At 46.4% G+C, this 23,639-nt stretch overlaps 1 long non-coding RNA gene across 1 annotated transcript; it reads right to left on the bottom strand.

Moving 5' to 3' along the window:
* Positions 1-8,236: 8,236 nt before the first annotated feature.
* On the bottom strand, positions 8,237-19,912 carry LOC135812447 (uncharacterized). Its single transcript, XR_010552802.1, has 3 exons — positions 19,752-19,912; positions 17,960-18,048; positions 8,237-8,738 (listed from the first exon to the last, which is right to left on the bottom strand). It is a non-coding gene; the product is annotated as an uncharacterized LOC135812447 (long non-coding RNA).
* Positions 19,913-23,639: the final 3,727 nt, after the last annotated feature.

The raw sequence follows: 23,639 nt of genomic DNA, 5'->3' as shown, positions 1-23,639 counted from the left end.
ACTGGCGATGGCATTGTATGGCGACGAACACACCTGCAACTGTTCAAATTTCAGCATTTCGAACATTATGCTTCCCACTGAATGGCTCACATGACGGAGTTGGACATTACCAGGCTAGGATTATCATTTGCTGTATTTATGGATAGTCCTTGAGTTTTCAGATGAAGTGCTTTATCTTTTACCTGTCGTTCCTTTAGTGTGGCACAATGTCCATGGCTGCTTTCTTGTCTTCATAACAGACTGGTATAATCAGCATGATTCTGCTTTATTAGAGAAGAAATAAAAATTTCCTCTCGGAAAGGAAGCCCAGAAACGTCAACCCCCATGGACTGTGCTTTATGACTCTCGTCCATCGACGTTAACCGTCGCAATAACTGCTGCATGTATGTTGTGCTGTGCGAACCGTACAAGATTTTAACAGCTCACCCACGCCTTCCCAACAGGCTCCTATATCCCGTACCGATAGCGTTACATTAAATATGAACTAGGCTAGCACAGTTATCCTTCGTTCTTTTGATGGCGGCGGGTAGCATGGAACTTGACGTGTTCTTGGGATCCTCGTGCAACACTTGCTGTTCCCGGATGCCATATTATTGGGTGCATCGAGGTTGCTTCTATGCTCACTGTTGTTTAGTAAGACACATTTTTTATAACTATTTCACCGAAAAATATGGCAAGAGTATTTTGGGTTGGTTTGGACGCCTGGCTTCTCTTCACATAATACAGTCATGTACTTCCACTAACCCTACAAGTGCACATGACTCATGAGCTGCTGAAGTCGTGAAGACAGTGACGGTACTGATCATGTACATGTACATCATGTACATGCCGTGCACCGTTCATTCATGCTGACAAAAAAAGTACACTACAGACGGTGTACTGTAGGGTGCCCATTGAGGTGAGGGTGAGCATTACTCTCATGTTATGGCATTTGTTAGATGCAGGATTTCCTTCAGCCTTCTGAAATCCTGTATCATGTGCATTCGCGGTTGTAGGCGTTTAAATTTTGGTTTGAAATTTGCACCCTCCTGCGGAGCCCACGCTGCTTTGGCAGTGGCGGAGGCTCGCTTGCCGACGTAACCGTCGGAGATCATCATGAACAATGGACTGACTAATTATTCACTTGTCCTGTCTTTATAAATAACATGTTATTGCATATGTTAAAAAAAAAAAAATGCAGTACTGCAGTAGATCTGGCAGACACAGAAAAAAAAAAAAAAAAAAAACTGTAGGGTGCCCGCAATGTAGCCTGGGTGCACACAGGGTGCACTTGCCCCGTCTCACTCGCGGCTCGGATCTTTGTGCAAGTCATCTATTGGAAACGCTTCAAATTTGTTCTTGAGATTCTTCCAATTTCACTGCTTTCCGAGCGGAACCTGCCAACTTTCCGAGCACTATCCGCCCAGCTTCAACTTCAAAGGCTACCGTTCAAACTTTTCACTTGACGCTTGACGGACTCACAGCTGCCATCCAGACCAGAGCACACGAGAAGTCCATCAAACTAACGTCACTTTCGGACTGCGCAAATCTGCAAGAAAGAACCACAAGCGGATACAATCAGCTTCCAACAACATGTGGGAGAGGGAGAACATGGCTGTGTGCGCAGAGTGTGGTAGATCTGTGAAGATATGCCTGTCATGGTAGCCTGTTTGAACATGGCAACTACTAAGCCTCTTTGAACAGGGTAGCCTGTTTGAACATGGTAAGAATGTTTGAACATGGCAAGCCTGTTTGTTTACTCATCCCATAACCGCGTTGGACACTGCTTCCTGTTTAAATGAGCGCTACATCGTGAGGTGTCGAGAGCGGTGCGCATCTTCTCAGCGTATTCCCGGATCCCCGAGCTGCTTCTCCTAATCGAACCGAAATCAGGCACCCACTCCTCTGCACTGGAGGCACGATGACATTTCATTCGTGTAAACGGGCACCGACCAAGCCCGCAGCTTCACGTTTTCAAGACACTCGCCTCCCCAATAATGCTCTATGTCGCGAAGAACACAGTTCCGGCCAGGTATAATGCTAGTCACGTGATAACAGTTACACACGTTTGCAAAGGAAAAAACGGCTAATGTTCATGCATAGAGTACAAGACAGAAGTACATCGTAACTCACAAAAGTTCACGCTATTGTGATTGACTTTATGCATGCATGAGCTAAAATATGACGGACATTCAGAGACGAGTATGAATGGAAGACTAACATGATGATGGCCGCAGAGGCAGCCGGTACGCGGTAGGTGACGCTAAAATCTGTTTTAGCCCGCGGAAATAATTATAGGTTCTTATAATTATAACTTTTGGGTCGTCATTCAGGCGGCCTGTGGCGTCTCAGGAAGTGGATAGTACGTGCGAATGGCATTCACTAGGTTAACGAACGCGACCCGCACTCCCTTTCTGTCTTCCTGGGCGAAACGTTCTCGCCACATGAACTCATCTAGGTACGGGGCAAAGGCAGTATCCTGTGTCCACACTTGCATGGAGAGCATGAACTTGGCGCGAGACCACATGTTTTTCACGTTCTGGGTGTGAATACTGACCCTCCGTCGCTTCACAAATCCTTCACAAGCGTGCAGCACGTCGTGCTTGTACGCACCGCCGTTGAGTGAGGAAAGATTATCATACGCGGAGTGATCACTGGAAAAAATATAGGTACCCGGGAGTAACCATTGGGATACAAGATCGACCAGCGTCATCTCCGTGCAGTCGGGAACAGCTTGCAGAAGACAGCGCTTCGACTGGCGCTCAACAGCACCGAACACATAATGGTCCTCTTCCCACTGGCATTGATCAGTCTCGAGGCAGCGATATGTCCACTGGCCGATCTCTACAACGATCGGTTCGCCAGTGTGGTCCAGACCGCCCAGCTGCATCGGATGGTCGTGGAGCCACTTACCGCAGATGTCACGGAAAAAACTGTACCAGCCGATCACAGCCCCTTTACTAATAGAGTCATCTAGAGGCAGCACGTTGCAAACCGTGTTCTGAGGCTCTTTGTATGCCCAGTGGTAGATGATCTTGAAAAGGGATTGCAGAGAATACTGGCTTTTCTCAAAGATGGAGCCTAGTCGCACAGACGCCGTGTGATCACGATGGCTGCGGCATTGCCATTTCACGATGTCCTGTGTGTCTGTACTGGCAACAAGCATACACTGTCCATCACATTCCTGGCAGCGGTACTGGTTTGCGAGCAGGCCATACCTTGCCATCATTTCTAGTCCTTTCCCCCGGTAGAACTGCAGATGAATATCCGACGAGTCGACCATTTTCGTGGCTAGCATGCCATCGTAGGTCAGAATATCGTCATGCTGGGCTAGGGCCTTCGCGCCGAGCGCCATTATCCGTGCAAGCTCCGAATGTCTGCGGCGGAGATATCGGGCACAACTACAGCCCAGTTCTAGATGAGTGTGGGCTAATTAATTCCGGTTGGTGGGCATAGACCGAGACGTTCCACGAACAAATACTTCACGACTAACTATGCTCAGCGAGACTTGGCTTGGGACAGATACAGCATTGGATTATTTCGCCAGCTTATGAGGGAAGTTAGGAGTTAGGAGCACTTTCGCACCCACTACGTTAGCCTACAGATTCGCTAGACGTACATGTAACCATGTTGCTAACAATAGCGAGCTCGGTCACAGCTTGGTCCCACAATCTCGTCCCTCCCAGGCGCGTACTCGGATCTTCCCGCATCCAGAGAAGTGCAAGCGCATGTCCGCGTCGGTGGCAATACGGTACGGTTATCCCGTACATTTTCCATTGTGTGTACCGGTCATGCGGCAATGCAGCGGCATCCGCGGCATCGCAAGCAGCACATTTCACCGCACTAGGCGTATACGGTAATGGGTAATGGTAATATAATGCGTATACGGTGAGCGGTCTTTGCAATTGAGAAGTTATTATTATTATTATTATTATTTAAATTTTGAATAGGCTTGTGATCAGGGAGTCGCCTCCATGATTGTGTTGTGATCCACATCACACACGGGGGGTGGGGGAGGGGCGGGGAAGGGGTGGGGTAGGGGAGGGGGGGGGGCGTGGAAGATGATTTGGACCGGAGGCAACAACGTTGTGAATGGCCAACGGTCTTCAGCGTTTGTTCAGCACCTCCATGAGCGACGCTGACTCACGCTGCTATCTGGTGTTCACGAGGTGTTTGTCACGCTGGAAACGGAGCGTCTCTGGTTTGGGCTGGAGGCAACAATGTTGTGAATGGCCAACGGTCCTCAGCGTTTGTTCAGCACCTCCACGGGTGACGCTGACTGACGCTGCTATCTGGTGTTCACGAGGTGTTTGTCGCGCTGGATACGGAGCGTCTCTGTAAGTTTGTATCCCTTGTGATGTTTGTGCCTGGAGAGCACTATATTAGTGGTGCTCTTTAGGCACAATCTTTCTCGGCCTACTCAAACTCAACTGATGAGAGGTGAATTTCCCGAAACACTGTGTATTGAGCAGGGAGTGGTGCTTTCTTGCATGTTTGCCGAGTGGAAGGTTCGATGGACTTTTCGTGTGCTCTGGATGGTAATCGTGAGTCAGTCAAGTGAGAACTCAAGTTGGCAGTAAGGGAGCAACACACAATTCCCCAATTATCGCCGAAGTGGCACCAACCTCTTCTTTACTACTAGACCTATTTAAACATTCTACTGCTGCTCCATAAAAATATAAAAACGACCAAGGAACTACATGTACAAGTACAGTAGTTACTACTACTAGACACTTTTGGAACTCTTGGGAAAAAATATTCATTAACAATGTGTTTATTTTGCCCGTAAAAGAGGCTGTTACTACACGTACTAGGCCTTGACAGATTATGCTAGCATAATTTTTCGCATAATTCCTACCAAAATCAAATAATCGCCTAATTCGAGGCAAATTGCATACGAATCGCATAAAATTGGAAAAATCCGCCTGTTCGCATCAAATTCCATACAGTTGTACATGTTCTACAAGTACAAGTAGATGCACCAGGAAGGCGTAGGTTTACGACTCCCTTGATAACATGTCCAGTCCACTGCAATCCGTGACCAGGGTGACGGTCGTAGCTAGGTCGGACGGTGCGTTGACCCCGTTGAACTTTTGCTACTACAGTACAACGCCCTCTACAAAAAATTCACCTGTTATTTTGCACAGAACCATCATCTACATTAGCAGCATATGTGAGCGTAATGCGGCATAATATGATAACTTTAGCATAAAAATAGCACAATTCTGCAATTTTTCAGCAATGCGAAAAGCAATGCTAAAAGCATAATTTCACGAAAATATTAGCATAATCTGTCAAGGCCTAACACGTACTAGGCATGTTTTTCGAATTTGACAGCATGTTACAAGACTACCAAGCAAAGCTTCTGTGTATTATACCATTTCCTAGACATCTACTACTACTACTACTACAACGTATTTAAAAACGTTGGGCTTTGAATAAAACAAGAGTCAAGCAAAAACTACAATCGTGCTTTGTAACTTAATGTAAGTGGAAACACCCATAGCAGCTAGAGCTGTTCGGAGATTGAGAACAAAAGTTAATAAGCATTTCTCGTATGATACGTAGGCATGGGCGGGTAATGCTAGTTATTTGCTGCGATAAGACTTAAATTAAGGCAATGCTCATAATATGACGATATAATGCCACTTATAATGCTCACACTACTCCATAATGCCAGTTTGAAAGTTGCAAAAGTCGATTTAAGAAGGCCATCTTGGATCAAGGCCAAAGCGTAGAAGAAAAAAAACTTAAACAGCAGTGAGCATGTTGTCTGAAACAATCCACTGAGAAGGTTGATTTGCAACGTCAAGTCTCCGGACGAAGCTGGAGGGGTTCAGATTCACGATTTTCGAACTGGACCTAGCCAGCTTCATGCATGACACCGTTGTCGACGGGCAATTATGCTTGTAATGCCAATTTTTGCATGCGAAATGGCTTATAATGCCAGACATAATGCTAGCATTACCCGCCCATGCCTAATGATACGTAGATTCCGGAACATCAAAAATGGCGAGTTCTCTGTCCACCCTGCACTCACTCGTTGCGCACCCATCCGCACACTCACTCATACGTGTACACCACTATTGAACACGTGAACATTGCCAGTGGGGGCCACCACAGCACAAAGACAGATTAAATATTTTTCTAAAAGCAGTGAAATTGGAACCTTACAAAACGTTATGCGTAGATGTATATGTACCTGGCATTAGGGTCCGGCGGATTCTGCCGGCAGAAAAATTGTCAGAATTCGGTACTTTTTCTGGTAAGTTTCATGCATGTTTGGTATGTGGATAAAGAAATGGAGCAGAATTCTAGGAATTGCCCGTCATAAGGTTTGTATGGTTCTGCCAATTTCACTGCTTTTCGAGCAGAATCTGCCACCTTTTCGAGCAGAATCCGCCGGTCCCTACCTGGCATAACGTTTTGTAAGGTTCCAATTTCACTGCTTTTAGAAAATCTGGATATGTGTCGTGCATTGAATGAAATCCAGGGCGCGTTCGAATTGTCACTCTTTGACTTTTCGAGGAGTTTCGTTTTTCTGAAGAGGTGGCCTTATTGGCGTCTTCTTCTTTTCTCTAACTGAACAGGACTGTAGAATTTGTCTACAAATTCTGGGAGTGGTATATCCCAGCAGAGGGCCACACGACCGAGTTCCACGAAAACCGCCTACATGTAGCGCTGGATGGCTCCCAAAAACCAACAGATTCTATCGCCAAGATCATGTCGAACAATCAGGCCATGCACCGGGTCATTGACTGTCGATATCAGGGAGTAGTAAATATGGAGTAGTACATATTTTACTACTCCCTGGTCGATATCAAATCTCATGTCTGGGCCATGGGATAGATTCTACGCCCTGAAAACGATCCTGCCAAGCGTGTACACGTTACAAGACGTGCTAACTGTATTTTATCGAAAACTGAGCTGTAAACTGAGCTGTAAACTGAGCTGTAAAGCAACACCTTCAAGCTAGTGGGGTACGGACTCACCTCGCTCGCGCCACGGAGAAACGGACTTCGGTGAACATGGTGAAACCATATCCACAAAGTCCAAGTCTTGACCTTGATTGGCGTGGCGGCAACTACAGTGCTGGCAACTGAAATCCGACCCCTGAGCTTGGCGCTCACATCGCAAAGACCCAACACGGGATAGTAAAACTACGAAAATAATAGAGACCGCTTTTTTTGTGGTCGGATTTCAGTTGCCTGCACTGTATGTAGAGTCTACGAGTCAGTGAGTACTAGTAACACGATACCTCAGCGTATTGCGCATTGGGGGTACATACATGCAACATGACATTGTATTCCTCACCTTTCACACCTGGCCTGGATCCCACTCCATCTCAACGTCTGTGAGGGAATGGCGCACCATCACACCTACTGCCTGAGGGCAGAACAAAATCAAAGCGTGCTTTGTGCAGAACTCTCATTCTAGCTCAGGTGTTTGGTGGAAGAACGCTCACTGCAAATCTTTTCTGCCGCACGACGTGTGCTGGAGCTTCTTCTTCCTCCTCCTAGGAAATTTGTTTGTTTTTGTGTGAGAACTTGCAAGTAGTAGGCAGGCATAGCTAGGGAAAAACACAATGCATGCTGTGTTTGATGTGCTTCCATGTGAGTCGCCAAGGGCGGCACCCGGCGAGCCATCTGCTGCCACGCTCAAACTCCTCAGCAGGTCACCGGGGCAAACACTCTCGCTCGCTGGCTCCGCTCAGGTTTGCCGCTTTCCCTACATGCTTGTTGCGAAAATTTCCGTTTCTTCTCCTTTCTCGTTGGGTAAATTAAAAGTAATGCCCGATGAAAAAGTCCAAATTTCTGTGACAAATTGTCTTTTGAGCGTGGGCCTTTGCCTTCGCTGTTTTGTTCAGTTTCTCCCATTTTACTTCTCTTGTTTCCAAGTCAGGTCCGGTGTTGTTGTCCTGCCAAAACATTGAAGTTTTCGGTTAGGAGTCTTTGAGTGCAAAATACTTTGTAGCCAGTCTTAATTTACCCAGGCGTCACCTCTGATAAAAGTACTCCTGTGCCGAATACGTATTGTCTTCCTCCACAAGGGGGCGGTATAGACACAGTAGTTGGATTACAGTTCCGCGGTGTAATTTTTTTCTTGTAGTGTGGGTATACGGAACTGTAGGTATTGTTTGGTCTTACTACTGTAGGTTGGGCCGGGTGATGTTAGCTTTGGTCTGGTCTTTTTCCCTAGTGGGGGCGTTTCGAAGATGCACATGCAATGTGGAGCTGTGGAGCTGAGTGCAGTGGCACAATTGTAGAAGTACATTGGGTTGGTGATCTCCTATCCACTATACTTATGGATTAGTTGATCTGGTGTAATGGTTTTATGATGATAAAGGCTGGGTAGTTAGCTATGAAGGAATAGGAGTGAGCCAGTGGGTTGTAGTGAAACCTGATAGGGTACGCGGTTATTGGGGGAGCGTGGGAGAAATCGTATCAATTTTGACGGAGCACACTGACGTAAAATTTGGTGGTTATGTCACCCTTGAAGTGGAGTTGGGCAATGGCATCATAATGAGTATGGCAATAGAGGGCAATGGGGACTGTGAGGTGGTGGTGGGTAGCTTGCGGATAGAGTCGATACTGATTTGGCACAGGAGAAAAAGTTTCAAAAATGGCAAGATCTTCATCTTGTGCAAAAATGTTAGAAATTGCAGAAATTCGATCCACAGTCCAGTAGTATTCCAGCAAAATCAGCTGGACCTGACTTGAAACGTTTGCTTGCTTGCTGGCTGGCTGGCTGCAACATTCCTTCAGGACACAACAGAATCACACGATGCTTACTAGTAAATCAAATCAACCATTCTACTTACCTCTCATTCCTACATCTCAGTGCAATACATCATTGCTTCAGCTCACAAATACACACCTAAAACTAACGTTCCATGCACACACAAACATACGCACGCACATCCCACTCACACAACACATTTGGCTGCTGCTTGCTGAAAGCCCACGCCCCGGTGACCAAAGCATCGTCGGACTGGCTGAAGGGTGGCAACGTCGCTGTGCAGCAGACAGCCATCTTCTAATGCTATCGCTCAGCGCTGGGACACGCTAGCTGAGTCAAGTCGGCAGCCGTTAACCACCAGTTGGTAAAGCTCGTAAGACCACCGGTTCGGTGACCTATGTGTGTTTCTATTCCCACATTTCTAGATAGGCATTGACATTCATTATTGACATTCAACATTGACATTCATTCATAACTCCTCATTCGTACTTCCATTCCACCCAAGCATCTCCCAAAAGTGGCGGCAGGCATGACCTTGGTATTTTCTGACTAGGAAACACTATGGGGACACTCAGGGTGGGCTGCACTCAGTACTATAAACTACACTACCTCACTGACTCTACATGTGGGCCATACTTGCACTCGTCTACCTGTGTCTGTATGGTTCACACACAACTCTGGATCATGCTCGCGCTCGTTTGTCCGTGTGTGCATGGTTCACCTCATGGATGCATGACAACACCTCCAAAGCATATGCACACACATTCACATCTGTAGCTCCCTGTCAGGTCGTAGGTTTACTAAACAATTCCAAACATGTCACAATGCGGCGATCATCTCACCAAAAACAAACAACCAATTTACAGAGCTGGACTAAAACAAAAATTCCCTAAATCTAAATAGTGAGAGAAAAAACGTGATGCTTTCTCGTGTTTGTGGGCATGTGTTAGTCGTGTTCTAGGCTATGCACCTTCAAAAAACCAAAATTGGGTGAGCCCACACCCTAAAATATCCATAATTATCACTAACCTTTCATCTCCCAGTCCAGCTCATGCAAGATCACGTAACAATTGTAATAATTAGTATAATATCAAGGTCGTAGTAGTAGAGCAGGAACAGGCTGCGGTTTCAGGTTCAGGTTTTCAAAAGCATCTGTTGATGCATAGTATGTATTTAAGAACAGCAGTGATTATCGTTGTGTAGGTGTGTGTGTGTGTGGGTGAGCGTGTGTGTGGGTGAGCGTGTGTGTGGGTGAGCGTGTGTGTGGGTGAGCGTGTGTGTGTCTGTGTGTGACCGTGTGTGAGCGTGTGTGTGTGTGTGTGTGTGTGTGCATATGCGTGTGTGCATGTATGCGTATGCATGTGTCTGCCTGTATGGACATGAGGGTGCACGTTGAGATTGGTGTACGGTGATGGTCCTGAATTGTGTGCAAATGGGGACGTAGAGCAGTAGAGTAGCAGTAATGGTTGCATTGCATGCTTCAAGGGATCCCAGAAAAAGGGATATTAAAACTGGGGAGGGGAATTTCCCTAGAAGTAGGCCCCATGCAAGGGTCACCAGGTCATGCCTGTTTTTTCTTCGCACTATTGAGCGCCTATGTTGCTTGTCCGACAAAATATTTTCTGTGTGCGCCGGGGTCGCCAGTTTCCTCGCTATGCACAGCTGATGTCACATGTTTCCTGCCATCCATTTAATTTATATTTACGGTCGTTGATGATAAGCCACGGGTGGTGTTGAAGTGTTTGGTTGTTGTTGCTGGTGCGATCACAATAGTAGCCCAACAAGTGGGCATGGTGGCCAACTTGCAGCTGAGTCTATCAAGAAAGCCAGCCCGGGAGGACGGATGCATCTTCTATCTTCTACCAAGTCCTGGTGGCGTGCAGATCCACCTGGTGGCGTGCAGATCCACGTAACACGACAACAACAACACTGCATTGGTGCGGACTGATTGGACGTCCAGCTGCAGTAGATGCCCCATCTACTACTTGCTATTCCACACTACAGCAATAGCAGTCATAACCTCGCGCAATGGTAAGCATGCGGCAGCACAGTTTGAACAGACCCCGACAGTGGTCATGCTGAAACGACAATGTTCAGCACTTCAGGATTCACAAGTATGATGCGCTCCGCATTATCATCAATACCAAATCGTCAATGAACTTGTGAATACCCAACATACGTTATCACTGGACTAGCAAGGTATTGGTCACTGCATTTGTGTGTGAAGCTCTGACGGTCTGACCTGGCTCTGATCTTTCCAACCATTTGAAAACCCAGCGATAGTCTAGTGCCGTTGGCGATGGCAGGAGGGTTAGTAGAGGTTGGAAGTGAAGTGCTGGGGAGGGCTGGAGGTGTGGAACATGCATTTGTTGGGAACGGTGCTTTGTAACTCCTGTGAAAACGTCGCTATGCCGAGCATTGATCTCCTGTCGCGGACTATACACAGCGACCAACACCAACAGATCAACCATCCTATACGCGTCGGTCTATTCTGCAGCTAAAGACATCTCTTCCTGCAAGAGGAGAAAGTATCTGCTAATTGCTACAGATGGGTTCTGTGCTATCTTGACTATGCAGCAAGTGGAATTGTTATCTGTCAGCAAAATCAGGGAGTCTAGATCTGGTCATGACCACCTAACTGCACAAATACAGGAGAGGTGGATTCTGTCTGCTATGCTGCAACCCAGCAACCAAGCCGTTCAGCAATCCGTCTAGCAAGCCGTTCAGCAAGCGGTCCAGCAAGCAAGCCTGCCATCACTACGCTGAGTGATAATCAACCCAGTAGTAATGCCAGTGATCGCACCAGTCAGCTCCCTCTCTGCATGGAGGGAGCTGGTCTTTCTTTTCAGTCTGTTGTCCATTGTGTGTGTGCGCGTGCGAGTGCGTGTGGATGCTTTCAGTGTCCATGCTAGTTGGTGTTGCGGCAAGGTGGTGTTGATTACGCTATTGCGACTCTGGTGGTGTTGCTACACGCAATGGTGACGGTGGTGGTGTTTCTATCGCTATATACAGTAATGCCGTCCTGGTCCAATGGTAAACACCCGTGGCTTTTAGTCTAGGTTTAGGTAGAGTTTGACATATTTAGTCTAGGTTTAAGTAGGGTTTGACATATTAGTCTAGGTTTAAGTAGGGTTTGACATAATTTAGTCTAGGCATTCTTCTGTAGTGTGCATTGTGTATTATTGCTGTGTGTATGTGTATGATGCAGTGTGTTGTCTGAGTCCTCGGTGTCTGTCATATCATTACTATGGTAGGACATGTGACTAGGCTGTGCCGCTAGCGACCACCTCGACCCTCCCCCGAACCCTGCAATGCGGTCATCAAGACGGGCGCGATACAATCTACAACTGCCCCCATTAACCCACTGCGTTTTGCTGTACTAAGCGCGGTCATCGCTGGACCTCTAGACGTGGCCGTGTTGGAGATCGTAGTTTGTCATAGTCGGTCAGCACGTGACCACGGACCTTGGTAAGGTGCTGTGAACCCAAACTGGTGTTCACATAGGCTCAGAGTAGTAGTCTAGGACCACAACACAATGCAAATTATTATTTTCGAGAACACTCGTCAGTGTTCAAACTGGGATACAAAAAGAAGAAAAAAGAAACCAAACCAATCCAAAAGAAAACGTGCCGTGAGCATACTGTGTGCCATATTTGTCCGTGATAGCCATTTTCATAACATCTGTACTCGTGCCGTGTACTTCACATTTGTCACTGTCTAATGTGCAAATTCTATTTCATCAATTCACCATTCCTCAGATTGTCAGTGCGAGCCAACTGCTTGCAGTGATTATCAGTTTTGTAGACCCTTGTACAGTGTTTTGTTGGACTGTGGGCAGCTGCGTTCCAACTTGAAGTTCTGGGTGGAGGCTGCGAATTGTAGTGCATGCTAGGAAACGCTCTCCGGTCCGTCATCGCCATCCCAAAAAAAGTAGCTAGTTTGCACTAGACAGCTTCTTGTTGGGCACAGCTGCACATATGTCCCTTGTAATGTATTGTACTCAGTGCTGGGGATTGTGTGGGGCCCACCCTCATTTTATGCCTCCATTTATCATATCGCTGCCAACTGTTTTCCACATTTCATCGTTCTCCTCAACAAGAACAACACACTAACCAACTAACCATTCTCTTCTTCAGGTTTCTTCTTCTCTCCCAACAGGTCTTGCACTAACCATGTGTTTCCTTCCACAGGTGGGCTGTGGGGTAGGGTGGTGTGTGCATTGACTAACGCTGTACTTTCCTTCCACAGGTGGGCTGTGGGGTAGGGTGATGTGTGCATTTACTAACACTGTACTTTCCTATACAGGTTTACAACATGGTAATGACCGAAAGTAAGTTCTGAGGGTAATTGCTAATGCTGCTCTGTGCTGTGTTTCACTTCTGCGCGAGTTAATGTGCATTAGACAAAGGGATGGTGGCCTGCCAGCCTGGATGACAGCGGCAGAGATGTTCCACTATCATTCCATCAACTCTGTAGTCCACCCGTCATATGGTGCTGTGATCTCTCCAACGCTGTCATCAAGTTTGCTGAACGGCTACATGAGAACGGCGTTCACACTACCTTTGCTGTTGGTTCCAACCCTGAGCACTCGCTACCACTGCCATACTGCCTGTAGCTGGTGATGGTCATGGAGGAATGCTGGATGATTTACACTTGATAGATCAGTCCATACGTCTGCAAAGGTAAAGCAACTATCTATGACATGACATCAGTTTTCAAGGGAACTGATCACCATGTGTACTTATTTACCGTCATAGCACTCGACTTGACACCCCCCCCCCCCTCCTATCTATTCAATTTTCCCACACTGCCAGTGGACTATTCCAAGCGAAGAAAATTAATTATTAAGTTTGGGCCCTAGGGTTGCCCCTTCCCCTTTCATCATTTCCTACTTAAATATGGGTTCAAGGAAAAGCAGCTGTAATGTAGGGTGCCCCGTCATATTTTTACAGGAGTACTTCTGTTGTTTCTGATGCCATGTTTAGATGTGAAGTACGATGCAAACCAATACGCATACTGATGTGCTCATCTTCAGTGTTCACCGAGAACCTGCAGCGTCACGCCCTGTGCAAGTCTGAACAATTGGTCTCGAATTCCATCACCATACTAGAGTCATATAGCCCTTGGGTCATCTAACCCACCATGCCGTCGCTACTATTGCAATCTATCGTCATCGTGAAACGTAGGTAACTGTTGCTGCCACCAATTCTTCTGACCTTTGACTGCCATCAGCATAGCGAATCTCCACCAAGCTGCTTACCTGGCCACCATTCAGTAGGCAGTCAAGTCAATGGATGCGCCGCCATGCCTTGAAGTATGATACGGTAAGCAGAACAATATTAAATTTACAATGTGCTTGTGGCCTACACGGATCGGGAGTCAAGTCTCCCCCTCCCCACCCCAGATTTTCATCATTAGATGTTGATGTTGATTCATTCACTACGTAGTAAGTCCCTTGATGTAAGTGTTCTCGAAAGGTTAAGTGTGAAAAGTGCACCCGGATGTCTCATCAGCACTGTATCTATGCTACGTTTACGGTCAAATTGTTAGGTACTAGTAGTTGACAAAGTGGCAACAGCTCTCTGACAGTACATGCAGTGACCCTTGGGTAGAACACAACATATCAGACCTATTTGAATTCAGAGGGAAAATACTATAAACTCTTTGGCCGGGTGCTGTACATGTACAACCTTAATCTGCTAAAGGTATTGTCATGGTGTAGGAGTATAGCCAATACACCATGATTGGAATGTTAAAATACTTGTCTGTCGCTCTTTGTGTGTGCCTTGCCTATCCAGATCCGCCAATCACTTCCAACCGTAACCTTGGCAGACACTTCGCCACGGTCCAGGTGGCATGGATGATGTGCTGGTCAATGAAGAGCTCAACGCCTTACGGCATGGGCTCCCCCTTCCTGCCTCCAGCTAGTGTGCCGTATCCGCTTAGTAGTCGGTGTTCCATTGCAGACAGCAGTCATCCATGAGAGTTCATAGATCTTGTTTCGTGAGTCACAACAGTCACTTTAGTTTGACAGTACTGGAGCCTTGTTAGTCGGTGATCAGAGTGTGTAGCAGTTTTAAAAGGCAGGAGGGGGTTAGGTGTGTGGTGCACACCAGACAGTGCCCTGTACATCTAACCCCAGGACATTGTACAAACCGCCATGTTGTCGCTGTCTGTGTTCGAGCTTGGCTGACTTTGTACATGGACAATGACAGGTATAGTAATCGGAATTATTAAGGGTTCTGTCTGTATCTAATTCTGTCCATCCATTTGTGTGTGTGTGTGTGTGTGTGTGTGTGTGTGTGTGTGTGTGTGTGTGTGTGTGTGTGTGTGTGTGTGTGTGTGTGTGTGTGTGTGTGTGTGTGTGTGTGTGTGTGTGTGTGTGATTGTATGTGCGTGGCTGTGTGTGCATGTGTGCTTGCGGTTGTTTTGTATGTGTTTGTTTCCGTGTGTGTGTGTGTGTGTGTGTGTGTGTGTGAGGGTGCATGTGTGTGCGTTTTTTGTCTGTGTGTGTATGTGGGCGTTTGTTTTGCATGTGTTCGTTTTGAATGTTTTTGTTTTTAATGTGTTCGTGTGTGCGAGCGCATGTGTGTGCGGGCGCATGTGTGTGTGTGTAGGTGCATGTGTGTGTGTGTGGGTGCATGTGTGTGTGGGCGGGTTTGTTGTCTGTGTGGGCGGGTTTGTTATCTGTGTGTGCACGTGTGCATGTGTTTGTTTTGCATGTGTTTGTGCAGATTTGTTTGTCTGTGTTTTTGTATGCATGTGAGTGCATTCCTTCTGTGGTCACGTGAACTGAATGAATACGGTGATATTACACTCCATGATGTAGATATGTCGAGTGTGTATGCAGGCTTCAGTCCAGATCTGCTACATTGGCATGCACACCTTCTCATGGTCTTTCTCTCTCAATTGTTTCCTGTTCCTCCTTCCACTATCCCCTCTTCCAATATCCAACTTCATCTTGGCATATTGTTTTTCATTTCTGGCATAGGGTCGGGTACATTCCCAGCTTGAGGATTGCTAGTTGCCGAGGATGGTGGAGGTTGGTTTTCATTTGCCCGAGGATTGTGGAGGTTGGTGTTCATTTGCCTGAGGATTGTGAAGGTTGGTGTTCATTTGCCTGTCTATGTTTGTAGATATTAGAGTGCACAGTCTCACTTCTGTAGGCGTATCTGTACAAAGCCACAAAAGCGAATTTTGGCCGTAATGTCAGATCGGCTAGCATAGGTTTGACGCTCGTTAGTCACTCGCATTGCCTCTATAAAGGCTGCATTCATCTCTAGTGGCAGGTGACCCTATCATATTGCCCTTGGCAGAACAAGAGGCGAGCTAGCTCTAACTTATACCCCAGGACCGGCGTAGCCGCTCCATGGCCGGACCAACTTTTCGGCCACCGACGATTTTTTTTACGACGCAGTAACGTTATGACAGTTATTGTAACTTGTTGTGATCTTCGATTTTACATGCATGTACGCGTCCTTGCGATCTCGCTCTGATCTTGCCGTGCACGCGTGCGCGCGCTTGAGTGCTAGCTGTGGCCTGTGCACGTGGGCCTGTGGCACAAGTCGCGTGACCTGAAAGCACGTGCCATGATGGATTCCACATTGTAATAATTATTTGTAGTCTTGATATGAGGGTTTTTCGTCGAGTACTTCAGATTCTTTTACTGAACGAAGTAGTTTTTCAAATTTTTCTCGCTGTTTGGTCAGCTTAGCTGCAGTGCATGCTTAGCAGCTATGGCTTCTTCCAGCGAAATATCTGTGCCAGAAGTGCCAGTCCACCAACCACTTCCTTCGCGTTTCCTCGGCAGGAATTTGGGAAAAAGACAGTGGTGAAGCGCTCTTGTCAGGCGTCATATTTCAAGACATGGTCTTGGTTGACCTACGATGAACAAAGAGACGTTGTGTTGTGTCACACGTGTGCAAGTGCTGTGCTGCCGAAAAAACTTGGCCGGACCATTCAACAATTGCTTCCGCCGGGCCTGCACCCTACTGATAGTATTGTTTCATTCCAGGAATCAAATACACCTGTTACCGTAGACTCCCGCGTATAAGCCCACCCGCATATAAGCCCATGCTCGCGCATAAGCCCAGGTCATTTGAACATCACAAAGCTTCGTCGTAGAAGCGCATGGGCCAAGGTCGTACCATGATGTATGTAGTAATGTATATCACTCGTATCAATCACACTTCCGCCTTGAACTTAGCAAAAGCATCCTCAGTTCATCAAACATGTCGGCACAAACAAAAAACCCTGGATACACATTTCACGATCAAGAGTAATATGGGAGGGATACGGAAACGCTTCACCAGGTAATTATGCAGAGTATAATGGCAAATCTCCAAAACAGTCCGAACTATTTCACCTAATCATTGTGTTCTTTTCTGTGGCATAAGCAAGCGGCGAAATTAAAAAATGTAACATATATTAAGTGGACAGCCGCCATGCTTGTAATTATAGCAGAGCATCTGCATTGAAAGAACGTAGATTGTCCTGTTCATCGCTGCAAACAGACGCCCTGCTTCTTACACGGTATTGGGATGACTTTTGTTGGCTTTTCTGTCTACAGGACCGGCTGAAGCAGTTTTTGATTGGTCTGGCCACACCCTAGCCTTTCATACAGTTCGTGTGTGATGTGGAGGGTACACATGACAGGGGCGTCGGAAGGTATTTTAGTGTGGTACGGTCAGCCATCTGAAGTACAATTTACTCGTGGAGAGGGATGGCTGAGCCAAAAAATTTGGAAATTTAGAGCCCAAATCAGTGCATTTTATTGATTCACGGGGTACTTGGGGCAAATAAGAGTACAGTCAATACTGCAGCGACCGTACCGTGTGCGACACCCCTGTAGGACCTCCTCAGCAGTAAACACATGCTGGTGGTCGAAAAGTTGGTCCGGCCATGGCCTGACCAGACCGGTTCTGCCGGGTCTGATCTAAGCTGAATTTAATGACGTGTCTGCGCCTTGATCCAAGAGGGTGGTGGCGTTCCTGCGGATGCGGAAAACTGGGCCTTTGGCCGAGTCTCACGCGAACCGTGAAATTTTTTTTTTTTTTTTTTTTAGTCCACAGATTCTTCCCTGCATCACAGGTGTACTACTGAATGGTAAATGTCTGAGCTTGGTCATCCATATTCTAGTGCATACCCAATGCTGTAGACAGCAAGCTGTTTCGGCCATCTAGGCATCTAGGCCTATTACATACGCTCCTTGATGCTTGAGGGTTCAGAGTCTGAAACTTACCGTTGAAGGCTATCATATTTCCAGTTGCCTGCAGCTATGATGATGATTGTGTGAGAGGAGGCACTTTGCATTGATCCACCAGCCGTTTTCTAATGAGCACATCAGAACAAGATGTCGAGAAAATCCATTTACGGTCGAATTGCTTTCAACCAGAAGAATATGAAACAGCAATCCTCTATGCCCTGTTGTAAGCTAGTCTATGCAATAAAAAAGATAATTGCATTCAGTGAACAGAATGAAAGCAATATGTGGAGTAAGTGTGTTGTGTTGGCAATCAATCTCAGTTGTTTGATGGCGTTGTCGCCTCTAGTCTCTCAGCGGTATGATCTTTGCTCAATCAAGATGCCCGCCATATGGCGTCGAATGATCGGTTCTCTAGTATGCCAGTTCCTCAACTGACAGACTTGTATTTGCTGTTGCTACAATGAACGCGGAATTTCCAAAGATAATCATCCGCCCCACTTATCCGATTTTGCATTTAGAGCGGATGACTCTCATTCCAGTACCTATGGGTTCTACAAATTACATACACAGTATGTATACCCAATTCGGGGATACATTTCACAACATTCTTTCCTGAAGATTGGGCTTGGACGAAACTCGGATGACTCTATTCTTCATTCCTGTTCCCAGAGACCACTTGAAGGGTACTGACGTGTTGTGCGGTTACATATACCCAAGCCCAGAAAATAACAATAACATGACTATGTGGGTCCCTGGTGGTGACAGTCAATTTTTTCTTCAGACTTTTCCCGATTGCGTCTTTTCCTCAAAGCAGTGGATATCATGAATGTTATTACAATGGATTTGTCAATGGAATGCTGGCCAAAGAACCAACACCATACATGCCAACATCATTTGCAGCAATGGTGTTTAAGATACATGTCTGTGAGGTGGGCTTCCAGCCGAGTCTCACGCGAACCGTGAAATTTATTATTTTTATTTATTTATGTGATGTGGGCGATGATTGATGTATACAGAATATGATACGGCATGACCCGCAGATACTCCCTGAGTCTAGCCCTTTCCGAAAGATGCTCGCCACTTTGTTCGCAACCTTTTGTTGTTCAGGAAGAAATCGCAACTTTCGCAACTTTTGCAACTTCCTTCATTTTCACTACTTCAAGTACTTCGCAACTCGCAACCGTGAGCAGAGAAGAGACCATTGAACTGTCCGTGATGCTCTGATTCAACAAGAAGACACCATAATGTATGTGGCAGTACTGGGCATGCCACTATGTTATGAATGCTGTGTGAAGGTTCAGCAAAAACGGACAATGACTCATTCCAAGAATGTTCATTTTCCTATAGGCTATAGCTATCATGTGTTTACTCTGTGAACGTATGCATCCGTATGTACTTCAAAGCTACATGCACATGTAGTAGCCGTGAGTTTACTCGGGCAGTTGTGCTGCGCCACATTGTTTTCCATGTCCACTCCTTTATTGGTTGCGTTTGGCATCATTATGCACAAGAACTGACTCATTTTGAGTTGCTATACTAGAACTTTTGAGTTTTTCTGAAATTAGAGATGTGATCACTCAGCGACTTTCACTTGGCCTGGCATGGTTGCAAAAAGCACAAGCGGCGAATATTTCGGCATCTTTGGGAAAGGGCTACCTGAGCCTCCCCCTAAACCTTCATTGACCGCTGGATTATTTCCAGAATCGGCATTGGTCTGGATGGAGACATGTACCGAGAGGTCACGTTTTTTTGCGATTAAAAATTCCTTCCATTCAACACGCCATTTTCTCTGCATTGTCCACGCCACACCATTCCTGTTGTTTCATACCTGTACTCGCTGTAGCTTGCTGGGAAGTGTTCACGTGCACCACAGTGTGTCACTGAGCCGCATGGCTCCGGCTCTCCATTCTCACCGCGTACCGCTGCTGAAGCTAGTCCAGAGTTTGAGTCGGCACCATCACGTTCACAGCAAGATTCTAACCCCGGAGAAAGTTGAACACACCACGCGCAGTGTTGTAAAAAAAGTAAAACATTTTTTCCGTGCGGCACGCGCCTCCGCGATACGTTGCCACATACGTACATTCACAGCTAGTACAGTAGTAGATCTACACTACTATGTTATTATGGTTACTACTACTACTACTACTAGTACAATCGTGTACCATTGTGTCGAGTTCTCCTCCTCATTTTAATTCATCATGCAGTGAGTGTTCAATAGTAACAAAAATATAAAAAAATAAAAAATTGTGATTACATCATCAGTTGACATGCTTTGGTAAGCAGTTCACATGTGCACACTGCACAGCATTATTACTAGGGATGCACTGCCGACCCACTCCAATACTGCAATAGAACCCAGACTCAGTAGCCTAGAACCTTAGTTAGTAGAGGCGATAAGCGATTCCGCTGTATACTTGGAACCCATGCAGTTTCAGAATTTTGCTGACTCCTTGATCTACATGACGGAACATGTTGATTGTACAATCATGTTGTTGGTGAGACAGCATGAAACAAGGTGGAGGACAACGTGTTCGGAAACAGTGACCGTTTGTGTCCTCCACCTTGTTCCATGCTGTCTAACCAACAAACATGTGTGAACTAAAACAAGGTTTAGCTAATACCCTGATTGTACATGCACATTATGACTTCTTTCGCATACATAGCCTCCAAGGCTCCATACAGACTACAGTGTAGTGTTGTGTAGTGTAGTGCGCACTTGTAATCAGCAGTTAGGTGAGGAGTGCCATGGTGCATGGCACTCTGTCCATGGACCAGACGCTACATTGAGTAAAATCTATCAAAGCGACCACTCCTAGTAACGGCGACCAACTATCCTAGAAAACATAATAATTATTACATGAGTTCTCGTACAGGGTGGGTCAAGCCCGCAGCGTAGCTCGCTGGGCATCCCATTGCGTTGTCAGTTGCTAATCCTTTCCCCTTTTGTGTTATCACACTAGGTAAAAGAACATGAGTGCACGCGACATCATATACCAGGTTTGTTTGGGCTGCTTTTCACACTGCTTGACTTTGAGAACGTCATGAAACATTTTCACGGGATTCCCCATGGTGACAGCTTACGTCACTGACGGCGGGAAAAGTATGAAGTTACATCCGCACAAGAATTTCAAGAAATTTTGGATTCATGATCGCTCGAGAAGGCGAAGGAGAAACAAAAAATCCCTTTTTCACTTCTTTGTTGAAGAATGCCTCCTGTTCGTGATGATAGGCGGCGAAGAAGACTTTTGGCGTTGATCTCACGGCCGAACACTCGAACAGGTGATGCAGGAACAGACAGCACCTGCGTTGAGCTCAATGAGCTAATGGGCCCATAGCCTGGTACGTCCGAAAACGTTTTGTGCCACAGTTGCCCCACTCGCCACCTGCAGCTGCGAGATCTAAATTGCCTGCATTGCCACCACAACCATCACCTACAGCTGCTCCGGTTTGGGTTGAAGCTGTGTACTTCTTGTAGAAATCTCTCGCCTTCGACTTGAGAATTGAGGTCGATTTTATTGCTGACAACCTTGAGCGAGAACTCATGCTCGTTCTTCTCCCCATATAGTTGCACAGCATACTTGTTGAGAGCCTGCACCACCTCCATCTCCCTCACTTTTCTTTTGATCAGCTGACCGCCTTTCCTCCGCTGCTGCTCGCCCCACAGCTCGATCAATTTTTTTTCTAACTCATCGTTGAAGTGAACCAAAGGCATTGTCCAGGAGAGTTGAGGAAACGCTCGACCAACACGACGGCCACAACAAAAAAACTCTTCACGAATGTGAAAACGGAAGAATGGCACTTTCTACAGGGGTCCTCGCTTGTCGTAAAAGGCACGTGCGCCGTTTTCATTTTAGCGCCATTTTCCACCCATTGTCATGACGATTTTCATGGAAATGTCACTTATACGGCGTTTTTTAGCTCGTGTGAAAAGGCCCTAAGGGCTTAGGGCTAAGTGCCTTTCATTTTCTTCTTTTCCCTCTTTCTTCCGTGATTGCTTTCACCCTCTTCTCAGATCAATTGGCTGTCTTGAAATGCTACGAGATGCAGGAACAAACAACTATACATACCGTAAAGTCGCGGATAAAAGCCGGGTTTGCATACAAGCACATCGCGGATTGAAGCCTGAAAATCAAACGGGTCAAATGCATTATAAGCCTGTCGCGCGTAGAAGCCTGGCTTCTGTGCAAGCGCGGATCGTGTAGGTCAAGAGTGCATGCACTATGTACAGTGCATAGTAAACGTGAATACAAGCCTGGCAAAAAATATCAGTAGTGCATAATTATAAGCATGGTTTGCATTAAAGCCTGATGCAGAAACCGGCTTATGTGCTTATAAGCCCGGCTTTTATCCGCGACTTTACGGTATACATGATTGTAGATAAGAACGCGCCTTTCCGCTTCTGTGAGATGCCATCACCCCATGATCAGGCTTCAGATACGGCTCCTATACGGTGGGGGGGGGGGGGGGGGGAGTAGATCTGATCCATCAAACAGAGGCCATGGGCCGAAATCCCATTTGCTACATCCATATTTTCCTCGTGCCAGGCCGCAAGTGTTCACCCAGATCGCCCAGAATTATGGCTTTTGAGTATCTGTACAATAACTGTACAAAGTGTCCCTGTACAAATACATGACATCTCTCAACGCAGTACAGTCAACTTTCAAATGCGTTTTTCTCGACACTGCATACAACGCTACAGGTCCAATTTTCGGATCTTGAGCCTTGAACAATATCAGACTCTGGCTGGTGATCGGATTCCCAAGGGATGGAAATGATTTTTTCGTCAACCACCGCACTAGAACTGAGCATCAACTACTGTTGTCACTTGCTGATGGTGTGCTGTGGCAACGTGTCAAGGTCGGCTGTAGAGCGCAGCTGTGGTGCAGTGGGTGACGGCAAATCTGCGCATGGCTAAATCCTGCTGATTACCACTAAGTAAGTTATGGAAATGAATTCGTCTAATTCAATAGGTTCAGCATCGTTAAGTTAAGTCATAACGACTGCCTGATCATGTGCCATTTCGTCTAATTTAATAGGTTCAGCATCGTTAAGTTAAGTCATAACAACTGCCTGATCATGTGCCATTTCGTCTAATTTAATAGGTTCAGCATCGTTAAGTTCAGTCATAACAACTGCCTGATCAAGTGCCAGGTCACTGGTCCGTAGTACCCCGTACATGTACATGTAGCACACCAGAAGTGAAGGTAAGTGGTGACAGTCAATGGCCGACATTCCGCAAGAGCGGCAGATACATCCAGTGATACAGGTGTGTGAACACAAGCTACTACTACTACATCGTGCCAATATCAATGCAATGATGCTGGGACCACCAAGGTTGCCCAGTCATGCATGCGCATCCTGGTACTGATATGGATTGAGCTGGAAGAGCATACCGTGTGGCGTGACTCACACATTCCTGTACATGTAGTACACATTGGTTGCTTCATCAATAGATTAGCACAATATCGCAACCCCGGATTCTTGTGGTCTGAAATGTTCAGGTCGGGTCCTCAGTGCCGTCCATGCACGTGTGAAACAACTTGCCTTCTCACGGGTGGTCCTAGGAAAACTCCGGTCCACCAAGTTACCTGTACCTGAGTTGGTACATGCTCTCGTTTACTGATAAGCAGGCCGGTGTAGTTAGGGACTTTAAAAACAGTTCGTTGTGCATCTGTACATGTGCTGTCCCAACTGACAGAGGTTTGGCGTATTTGGA

The sequence above is a fragment of the Sycon ciliatum genome, chromosome 3 (assembly GCF_964019385.1).
Source record: "Sycon ciliatum chromosome 3, ocSycCili1.1, whole genome shotgun sequence".
Lineage (NCBI taxonomy): Eukaryota > Metazoa > Porifera > Calcarea > Leucosolenida > Sycettidae > Sycon > Sycon ciliatum.
The sequence above is the reverse complement of the archived record's forward strand: the minus strand, read 5'-3'. Positions and strand labels throughout refer to the sequence as shown.